The sequence below is a fragment of the Polypterus senegalus genome, chromosome 8 (genome assembly GCF_016835505.1).
Source record: "Polypterus senegalus isolate Bchr_013 chromosome 8, ASM1683550v1, whole genome shotgun sequence".
Taxonomy (NCBI): domain Eukaryota; kingdom Metazoa; phylum Chordata; class Cladistia; order Polypteriformes; family Polypteridae; genus Polypterus; species Polypterus senegalus.
In genome coordinates, this window is record NC_053161.1 from 106,482,876 (window position 1) to 106,494,190 (window position 11,315).

Genomic DNA, 11,315 nt, shown 5'->3' on the forward strand with positions numbered 1-11,315 from the left:
AGGAGCTTTGGACAGAAATGTTAGATTCACTTCTGTGCCTTCAGATTTTATATGACCTTCAACGAACCAAATGACACTCCATTTTCGGTGACATTAGGTACCACTGCAGCACAGAGGAAAGCTTTTGTACCGGATGGCTCTCTTCTAAGTCACTTCAATGACATGACGATGTGTGTTTTCCGACTGCTCAAACTTTGCACTCGGCATTGTTTAACACTTCATTGGCAAATTAAATTTACCGAAGGTCGGGGTACCGATCCGCTTTTTACTCCTACGTCAAAAAGTCGCGCTGCCAGTATTATACGCCCGCTTTTATTTTAAGCTTAATTACGAATGCGAGAATTCTCCCTGGCATCTCCGTCTCTCACTCTCTCGGCGGCTCTGTCTGGTTCAGCGGTTCACAGCGTGCGGCTCCAGCCCAGACGGTGACGTCACGCCTCTCATTCCCCTGCAGTATGATTGGAGGTCATCGTGGGACAATCACGTGCGGCTACGCATGAAGGCAGGCACGCAGCGCGGCATGTGAGGCTCGGCGAGGTGCTGGCCAGACCTCGCGCTTATCCAAGCTGGGGGCGGGTAAGGGAGAGATTTGGAACACTTGGAGAGCTTCAAAGGACATACGGGAGGAGGCGACGAAATCCGCGTTTATTTGATGACAGCGAACTCTACACGAGCATATAAATGATCATAAAGAAAAAAGATGCGTCTCCATCAGCATTACGGGGGCATATTGACGCCACGGTTTCACAGGGAACCTGTATCGATCTGCCCAGAGCGCGTGGCGGAACAGCGTGCTTATGTAAGGTAATATTTCTGAGCACCTGAAGCGCTTAAACCAATCAGCCGCGCTGGAAACGTGACGCGACGCGACGGCGTGGCGGTGATCCAAGGCCCCGGTGGCCAGCTTCTAGCTTCACGCTGCGCCCTTAACCCTCGCGGAGCACGTAAAACGACACGGTAGAGCTTAGCTTAATCCTGCAGCCACTCGTATAACCAGTCTGGGAAGCTTCTCTTTGCAGTTAATAAAAGGCAACGCGCCATCTTGTTCGTTTTCACACTGATGTATAAGCAAGTGCACACTTCGCTCCTCGGGCTTGAACGTTGCAAGAGTTAAGTCACATGAGTTTCTTGGTTAGTTTAAGCAGAACTAGTTAGACAAGTTGGATACGATTTCAGGGTCAGCCTTTACAAATTTGAATTATATTTAGTCAACCGCATAAAACAATAGTTAATATTGGAGGTTTTCAGTACCCTTAAAGGCGCCGTATTCCAAAAAATAGGAATATACAATACCAGACAAAAGTTTGGACACACCCGACAGATTGCGCTTACGTTTTTAATACCCTTAAAAACGATTTCATGCAAATGTTATACGGTGATGTTCTCAATCTTGGTAGGTCCCGAATGGAAGGAGGCGCCCGTTTCCATCGGATCAAGACAATACCTGACTGTCGTGTATCACATTAAATCTTCCACTGTAGATTAAATTTTGTCACAAGTTTTTTTTTTTTTTCCTGCAGTAACGTCTTTCCAGCAGAATTCCAATCGTGGAGGAATGGGTGAAAGATGAAGAAAAGTTAATTATCACATTGCACAACAAAGTAACTGAACTCCTAAACGATCAACATCCATCCATTTTCCAACCCGCAGAATCCGAACACAGGGTCACGGGGGTCTGCTGGAGCCAATCCCAGCCAACACAGGGCACAAGGCAGGAACCAATCCTGGGCAGCATGCCAACCCACCGCAGGACACACTAGGGCCAATTTAGAATCGCCAATCCACCTAAACTGCATGTCTTTGGACTGTGGGAGGAAACCGGAGCGCCCGGAGGAAACCCACGCAGACACGGGAGAGCATGCAAACGCCATGCAGGCAGGACCCGGGAAGCGAACCCAGGTCTCCTAACTGCGAGACCGTGCCGCCCAACGATCAACATGTGCTTATCAAATATTTGTAAATATTATTTTTTTAATGGAAATGGCAAGTGGTTATTCTGAATTTAAACTGTTTTGAATGTAACTTCTATAACAATGGGGATAATATAATGGCAGTTTAGAAAATGTATAAAGCTATGTATTTTTTAAATGATCTTATACTTTAGACTCATTGACACTTGGTGCGAGTGGACAACAATGTTACTTTTAAGGATTAATGGTTGTATGTAATCTGGACTGTGTCTACTACCCTCTTCCTATAGTTGATCATAATTTAACATATAACAGATAGTGCCACATTTGTGACTATCACATTAGCACTTACAACATTAGGAAAGGAAGCTCCTCAATGTAATGCTAGCTTTTTAAGACACTAGGAGAAGTGTAGACTAGTTAAAGTAAGTCCAGTTTAGGCATTATTGGTTGTTGATTTTCTTTTTTAATATTACAGCTTATAGGTTTTAACATTAAGGTAAATTTGTTAAGTAAGAAGAATGGTAGTTAACATATGGGATGGTTTATAACAAGTGTTTTTGGAGCAGGGACACTCGGGACAAAGTTTCCAAATCCATTTGAACAGATAGAGATACCGTTTAAACTAGCAGCTGCTGGTGACGATATGGAACAAATAATTCATATTATGGCTTATTGGGCCAAAGTACTACAGAAAACTGTCAAACACAGTAATAATTGGGGCCCCAAGAAGGGAAAGGGCTGCAGATATTTGATATCTGACCACTTTTTTTTTTAACAATGACCACAATTATAATAGGACATGGTTATAGCAGCACTAGGAATTCTTATTATGGTCATCTTTATGTCAAGAAGACTCAACAATATTTAATTATTTCTTTTTTTCAAACTAAAACTTGGGATAGATTTGGTAACTTTTATGAAGATGTTAAAAACTTTGATTAGGAGGAATTGTAAGAGAAAAGGAAAAAACAAGCTTGAAAATGCCTGACACAGCAGGCCCGACAATTGTAACAGCACATTTAAATTAGATCATATATAACATTTAACTTTATATTTTATTTTCTGATGACAATTTACATATATGAAATCTTATTTGTAGAGACCTGGGTTCGTTTCCCGGGTCCTCCCTGCATGGAGTTTGCATGTTCTCCCCGTGTCTTTGTGGGTTTCCTCCAGGAGCTCCGGTTTCCTCCCACAGTCCAAAGACATGCAGGTTAGGTGCACTGGTGATCCTAAATTGTCCCTAATGTGTGCTTGGTGTGTGTGTGGCCTGTGGTGGACTGGCACCCTGCCTGGGGTTTTTTCCTGCCTTGCACCCTGTGTTGGCTGGGATTGGCTCCAGCAGACCCCCGTGACCCTGTAGTTAGGATATAGCGGGTTGGATAGATGGATGGAAATCTTATTTGTATGAACAAGGTATTCACTCAAGACTTTTACTATATTTTAACTAGGGTGGGACATAATGCTTAGTGACATAAGGAGTATTTCTAGAATGTGCTGTTTATCTGTATGTTGATTGGTGAAGGTTAAAATATATTCAAATGTGCATTGTAAATGCACCTAAATGAAATAGAAGTGCCATATTAGATTTCTTCATTCTGCCATGTTGCATTAAAAGGAACAAATAAGACTCCACCAGCTGGTGTAAATAAAGGACTGCCATGTTTGGTGTTCATTTAAGATGATAGCTCAGGGGGGTATTTTTCGTACGTGGATTACTCGTTTAGCCGGATGTAATTGTTGACGATTTGGCATGATCCTGGATTCGTCGGTTTTTCGAAACTCTTTCTGGATGTGTTGTCATAGCAGCACATCCAAATCCTCAAACCTGCTCGGAGTACGTTTGTTCTATGTAAACAAGGATTAGCTCACATACTCAATCAGTGTCCGTGCATGGAATTCATTCAGTCATAGCTTCGCCGTTCATGAATGAGCGACCATTTGATATCACTGTGCAAATTATAAGAAGAGAATTTTATATAGAGAGGGTTTTGCGCGATTGGCAAGATCAATTATTACTCCCAGAGGAAATTCTTTTCGAAAGATACCGCTTTAGCCGAGGGGGAATATTGTACCTCAAAGATTTATTAGCACCTAATATTCAAAGTCAAACTAGGCAAAGTCGGACTATCACAACTACACAGACAGTATGCATTGCTTTGAGGTTTTTTGCAAGCGGCACTTTTTTTATATACTGTAGGTGATGCGGAAAATCTATCTAAAAGTGCAGTTTGCTAGGCAATTCGTAAAGTCTGTTTGGCTCTGAAATATTTCCTTCGGGTTTTCATAGTGTTTCCTGGACACCTGCGTGTGCAGACAATAAAAGAAGCGTTTCATGCCATTGCAGGTAGGTAATACACAGGCAAAAACACCCACAGTTCCATAAAGAAGCTCACAATCAGCCTAAAATTCTCATTACCAAGGTTTCCAAATGTGATTGGGGCACATGGGACTTATCAGAGTGGAGTTTGATCAAACATTATTTGGAAAATGTACCTCTCCTCCTGATGAATAATCATACACAGTGTCTTCATCAAATATTTGACCTTCGTCAATATCTCATTGGTCAGACACAAGTTCTAGGGATATGACATTCCCTGCAACTGACCCAACAAAAAAAAAAATACCCTCAGAAACAGGGCGATGGGCATTTTGCTGGAGAGCCAACTCTTATGCAGGGGTTAGGTCTGGACCGCGTGGACCTCCACCTGTTTATTGCTTGTCTGCCTTCTTATTAGCTTTAAAATGAATGTTTTTTATATTATATATGATTCTTTATGTCAACAATTCTTTACATAGTTATATACCAATATTTACCAGTTTGAAGTATATTCTTGTACTTCACTTTAACCTGTTCCCATGTTCTCCTTGTGCTCACGTTTGATCTGGAATTATGACATATTAAATAATAATTCATCTGACACAAGAAATGAAATGCTGCATTCTGTAGGTACAATGCACACTACTTAGTGTTTAATTTGTAGGCCACATTTTGCCAGCCGTCTTTTCTGGTTTGGGCTGCTTTTGCAGTGTTACCCCTTGTGCATATTAAATCTTGAAATTCTTCATATCCTTTGAATAAAAGGTCCTGCTCCGCTTGTGTGAAAAAAAATGCACCTGTTCTTTTGTCATTCTTTGCAGCTTATCAAAGACTTGCTGATCATGTTTTCTAGACTCTATATATGGGCTTTTCAATCAGCGCAGGCGTGCGCAGTCATCTCGGATGATTAGATCCAGTTAGACTAATCTAGTACATGGCTGCGTTTGAAAATCTGACTTATCCCTGATAAGCTTCACTGGCATTAACTCATCCAAGATGAGGCATCTGATCTCGGATGATTTAAGCGACGTACGGAAAATACCCCCCAGGGGCCTCATGTATAAACGGTGCGTACGCACAGAAATGTTGCGTAAGAATTTTTCCACAATCAAAACGTGATGTATAAAACTTGCACTTGGCGTAAAGCCACGCACTTTTCCACGATACCTCACACCCTGTCGTACGCAAGTTCTCCGCTCAGTTTTGCAGACTGGCGGCACCCAGCGTCAAAGCAGTGCTACTGTTCCTGTGTGGTTATTCTTTATTTTCCTGACGCGGCTTTATAAATACACTGAAACTAACCGCATATTGTTCATTAGTGTAATGCATCTGATTGTAATTAACTTGTAACAATATAATGGTCCAGGGAATAGCCATAGTATTCCAAATACCATAACTGCTTTAGCGTTGTTACTCTCACTGCACCTTCTTTTTCTTCTTCTTCTTTCAGCTCTTCCCGTATAGGAGTTGTCACAGCGGATCATCTTTTTCCATATTACTCTCACTACACCACTCGGAGTATTTATATCACTGTATCTGAGTGTGAATCACAGCAGCAGCTGATCGGGAGGAGAATTATCGGTATACAGCATGAAGCCCACGCTGCCTCAGCCACGGCAGAACGTTTCAAAGCCTTTCCTGTGCGGACCTCGCGGTTCAGAAACAGTTTCATCCAAAGAACTATAAACTCACTCAATCAATTGCTCCTCGTAGAACTGTTTGTACTTATAAGAACAATTACCCCACTGTAAACTTGCACTACAGTTATAATATTACACAACCTGCGCCACTTTATAAAGTGCGTATTTACATATGATGACGGTACCATTTGTAAGATGAAATGCAGCAAATATCTTGATTATATTATACAGATAAAACTTTAACTTCATTTAAATAATCTGTATTGTTAATAATTTAACATGTGAGAACACGGTGCAGCAGTGCTTGCATGTTCACATAATGTTCCTGCGTCGTGCTGTGTATTTGCTGAGACTGGCGCGACACTGGAAGGATAGATGGATAGAATAACTAAACACGTACTATGAAGATATGTGAATGTTCCTTAAAAGTTTTGAAGGATCATCGTTGTAAGCTTACAGATGGCTTAACGAAAGAATTGAAGGTTAGTACGTTTGAAAGAGACAGTACTGCTACAATAAATTATTTCATCAAAGGTCGCGCATGGCGCAGCAGCATCTTGTGTGAGACATGAACAATCACTGTGCCATCGTGTTCTTAATAACATGCTTTCATTCCAATCATCATGAAAATGATATCATGTATACATTTCAGTATTTTAATTATTCAGAGAGCTGTAATATCACGAATGTAATGGATTCTGTGTCCTGTCGGAGAAAGAGAAAGAACGGAAGCACATAGTGATTCGCACACATACGGCACAATGAAGATCAAATACAAAACAAAGCATTTAACATGCTACTTTAGTTACGGTGGGATTTGAGAAACTAGTAAATTAAATGATTTTAAGATGAAGTTTATGTTCTACTTTAATGACAAAATAAACTACATGATTAAAGTGGATATTTCGAGATTGAAGTTAACATTTCCTGCTTTTTCCTACTCTGTGCCTTTTTTTCTCACTGTACCCTAATAAGCTTCCATATGACACTCAGACGGTGGGCTACGTCTCGCCTTTTCACGGCGACTTTGATATGTGACAACTTCTTTTTTATGTCGGGCACTGTGCGACTTTGTGAACTTGAGCTTGTTTCTCCAACACGCTATGTCACTCGTTCAACTTCCTTTTGTTGATTATACCACTGCATAAACCAACAAATAGTACGTTTTTCTTTTCTTCCACTTGGTATTTGCTGAAATTCTTTTATTTTCCCTCTTGCTTTTGCCATTGCCTTTTCACAGAACGCTGAACTTAAGGTCTATTTATATTGATTTGCATATTCAAAGGGGCGTAATTCTGGGAGGAGACGGGGCGGGACAGATGGCGCGTGCACGTGCGTTAGTTTTCGTGCTGATCGGGATTTATGGAGCGGAAGAACGCGGTAGTTGGAGTACGCACAGATTCCTGCATCTGGAATTTTCTGTGCGTAAGCACATTTCAGCTTTTGTGCTTACGTCATGTTGTAGTGTGAATTCTACACACGGCGTTATACATGAGGCCCCAGGTGTTTTCTTTAATAAATATTTTTTTGCAACCAAATCCTTGAAAGTTACTTCACAGAATGGTAAACCTAATGCAAATGTACGAGTTACTTTAAAAATAGACAGTAAAACTATACAGCTTTTTTATATGTACCTTCCCAACAAGCAGATTTCATTTAGAACTTTAGAGAAAATTAGAGCTGGAAAATGTTGAATCACAGTAATTCAAATACTCTAATTATTATGTGTGTTTTCTTAACCATTAATTTGTGGAATTGCTTTCCTTGTTAATGTGACTAAGCCAATTAGTTGTGTAGTAACAACAGGTGGTATGGATTTAAATAGCCGTTTGGTAGGAGGCCATTATTTCTCGCAATAATAGCTCAACCTAGCAAAGAGAAACAACAGTCCATCTTTACCTTAAGAAATGAAAATCTTTGAAATATGAAAACCTCTTAAAATGCAGTCATAACAATTATTAATTGCTATTATGAAACTAACTTCAGGAAGGGCAGATCAAGAGTTACTTTAGCCGCATTGGATAAATTTATTAGAGTCACCAAGTTCAGGAATCACCAGTTAACATTAAGGCCTTGTGGACTTCTTATATTATGAAGTCTTAATGCAGTTTCATAATTTATTAGGGGTATTTTGTGCAAAAAAGGAAATTAAAATTATAAAATGAAAATGCAATAAAAAAACACAATCTTTGCCTGATTGTCCTTTCAGAAACAATGAGGCATACTGTTTCTTTGGCCTTTATTCTGCAGAGCAGATATGTCTTTATCACTTGTATGACGCCAACCTGATGCTGTGTGGGTTGTCATGTCCACTGATGCTGAGCTTAGGTGATAAACAACCTCACGTAGATTCCACAATACAACATCATTTACCTCTGTGTTGGTGAAAGTGACCACATCTCTAAAATCACTTCACATCTAAGTAATATAAAATTCCATTAACTCTCTTGTCATTTCTTGAACACCACTTCCCATCTTATTAGAAGCTTCCGGTTCCTTGCAAAAATGTGTTAGTCACATATTGAATCCACACATGCCCATTGATTCATTTTTATTAAAATATATTTGCATGTTGAAAATTTGAAAATGAAAATTCAATGAGCAACAGGTGGCGCCAGTGCCTGTTTGCATTTGGCTTTTCATTTTTTCAGCCTCATTGCTGTTCATATTGAAAATGAATATCCAAAAGGGGACTTAGCAATTGAGATTGAGTTTATGAGTATTTGTTTAAAATTTGTCACGTTACCTGCAAACCTAATGGAAAAGAAAATATGAAGGAAATACTGAATTTTCATTTTAGTAGTTTTTATGCATGTCATGAAGGAAATGCAAATCTAAAGTAGGGATTGCATTTTCGTTTTAATTATGACACTGACACACCAAGACCATTATAGAAAATGAAAAGACAAAATGGAACATGATATGACAAAAGGGTGGTTTAATTTTATTGCTAAAAATTTCACAAATGACTCGTGTGTGGGAAAGGAAATTGCGAATGGTGTTATTTCATTTTATTTTTCAATTTTTGCAGCATCCTTGCACGTAGACTTTGAAAAATAAATGGCAGGAGGGAAATTGCATTTTCATTTTATAATTTTAATTTACATTTTCTTTTTTTGCAGCAAATACCTCCCATATAAAATGCAGACAGCACTCAACATCAACTGTTCACAGAGAAACCTGCATGAATCATGCTTCCATGGTAGAATAGCTGCAAAGAAACCACTACTGAAGAAGAGAAATAAGAAGAAGTGACTTGCAGAAGTGTGTTTGCATAAATGCAACTCACTTTCCCCCTCTTTATATTGTGCAAGTGTGTTTTAACTGACTCAGAGAAAGAGGTAATGTATGCTTTATTATTCCTCGAGGAGTAATTTGGCACCACTGTTGGTAATAATGCAGTTTGGAATATATAAATTATCCCAACTGCATACAGCAAAAAAGCATAATGTAACTGAATAAACAATGTTCATTCATCTAGTTTATTACCACCTTAATTTCTGGGTTATGGGGGCCAAAGTCATCCCAGCAACACTGCACACAATGTAGAAGGCAAGCCTTCATGCGTTACCAGACCTTAGAAGACCACACGTGAAATTTGCCTTAACTCTGTTTTTGGGTAGAGAGAGAAAAAGTCATACATTCAAAGAGAATTGTGCAAACCCCACAGAAGTGATATAACCACTACAACTGTTTCTCTGTTTTCAGTAATTGCCACACCTATAATAGAATATAACCCATAACATATTCTCATTACATACAAAAAATACATGTAGTAATTAGGCGATGGGCATTAATAAAGCAACACATTAATATTAACTGTAATAATAAACAGGTTTTAGAATATTATGTATTAATTTTGGGCAACATGGGGGATGCAGTGGTTAGCATTGCTAACATATGGATTCTGTGACTGGGGTTTTAATTCTGCAGTTCTGTGTTGTGTTTGCACAATTTTCATGTGTCTGTCGGTATCCCCCAATTCTCAGCTTTTCTTTTGCACTTCAAAAAGATGCATTTTAAATCTAACAAAACAATCAAAGACATACTGTACACTAGTTTGTTGGGGTTTAGCAGTTATAAATAGAATCAATAAGACATACTAAAGAAAACAGTGAAGATATATAAATCAGTGAACTACTAAAAACCTGCCCCTACCCAGTGTAGACAGCCATTTGATACCACAGAGTGCATCATATTACAGTTACTCAATTAAATTAGAACATCAGAGTTTAAAACAAAATGCAGGGAGTCTGTTTTAGATTGCTTGCCAAAGTATGAAATCTCTGTGGTGTTTCATGTGATTTATCGTTTTTTCTACTTTTAGATAATGCAACACATGTTTATATAGTTTTGGAGGGTGCCTTGTGATTCTTGCACTTAAACAGAATGAACTGGTGTGCACAAAATGTAGTAAAAGAAAATCATTGTGTGCTTATTTCTAGATAGTCTAATCTTGTGCTGTACTATTCCACTGCTGTAAAAGAATTTGGAATCATTTTAAATCCAACAGTATCTGACAGATAAGTAAATATCTGCACCCAGTGGTGGTTTTTGATATGGGCGACATGGGTCGTTGTCCAGGGGGGCATCGGAAAAAATTATTTTTTTTTTATTCTTGCGCATGCCCATGCTGCCCCGACATCATGCCAGTGCATTTTTGGGTTTGTATTGGCACCGATCGGTTTTCTATTGCCCATTTGCGGGTAATAAGGGCGCCCTCCATTTGCGAGGTGTGCTTGCTGCTTGCAGAAAAGGGAGGAGAGGGACGGGGCGGCGGGGGATTCTCTGGCTGGCTGACATGGCATCTAATAACCAGCTCGCAAAATAAAACAAAATAAAAACAAACAAACCAACACAAAAGCACCAGACATGATGTAGACTTATAATTTGCACTGATGTGTTTTCTAAATTCTATCACACCCATACATGCAGAAAGTGAGCGCGAGGGCCCTCGGTGCACCTGCTTGCTGCTGCTGCTGTGCTGAAGTCTCACACACAACCTGTCAAAAGGGGAGAGGGGCGGGGAGCTTCCAAATAAAGCACATTTCATTCATAATATTGCCAATCCAAGCCCATTATGTCACAATTCATTTTTCCTGGGTTGTGAGAAATCGCAGCGAGGGTGTTCGCCCAGGGCACCAAACAGGCTAGGACCGCCCCTGTCTGCACCTACAAACGTCTTCATGTAAGACATTCTCACCATATCTGACTTATAGAGGATAGAGATAGATGGCATTGTGCACAATGTGGGCTAGTATTTTGGATAATTTTAACCTAGAAAAATATGTGTGGTGTGTAACTTTAAGGTAAATTGCAGTGTATTTTGCCCAAATTGATGAATGTTAATTATGAATAATTACAAACCTAGACTAAAGTATCAATAGATGATCAAGTGCATTTTAGGTTGATTGTGATTTTTGAGTAGCCCAGCATTGCCAT

General features: G+C 39.5%; 1 long non-coding RNA gene across 1 annotated transcript; it reads left to right on the forward strand.

Annotated features, from left to right (window-relative positions):
- The first annotated feature begins 350 nt into the window (after window positions 1–350).
- Window positions 351–10,993, forward strand: LOC120534189. Its single transcript, XR_005634699.1, has 2 exons — window positions 351–576; window positions 8,996–10,993. It is a non-coding gene; the product is annotated as an uncharacterized LOC120534189 (long non-coding RNA).
- The last annotated feature ends 322 nt before the right edge of the window (window positions 10,994–11,315 follow it).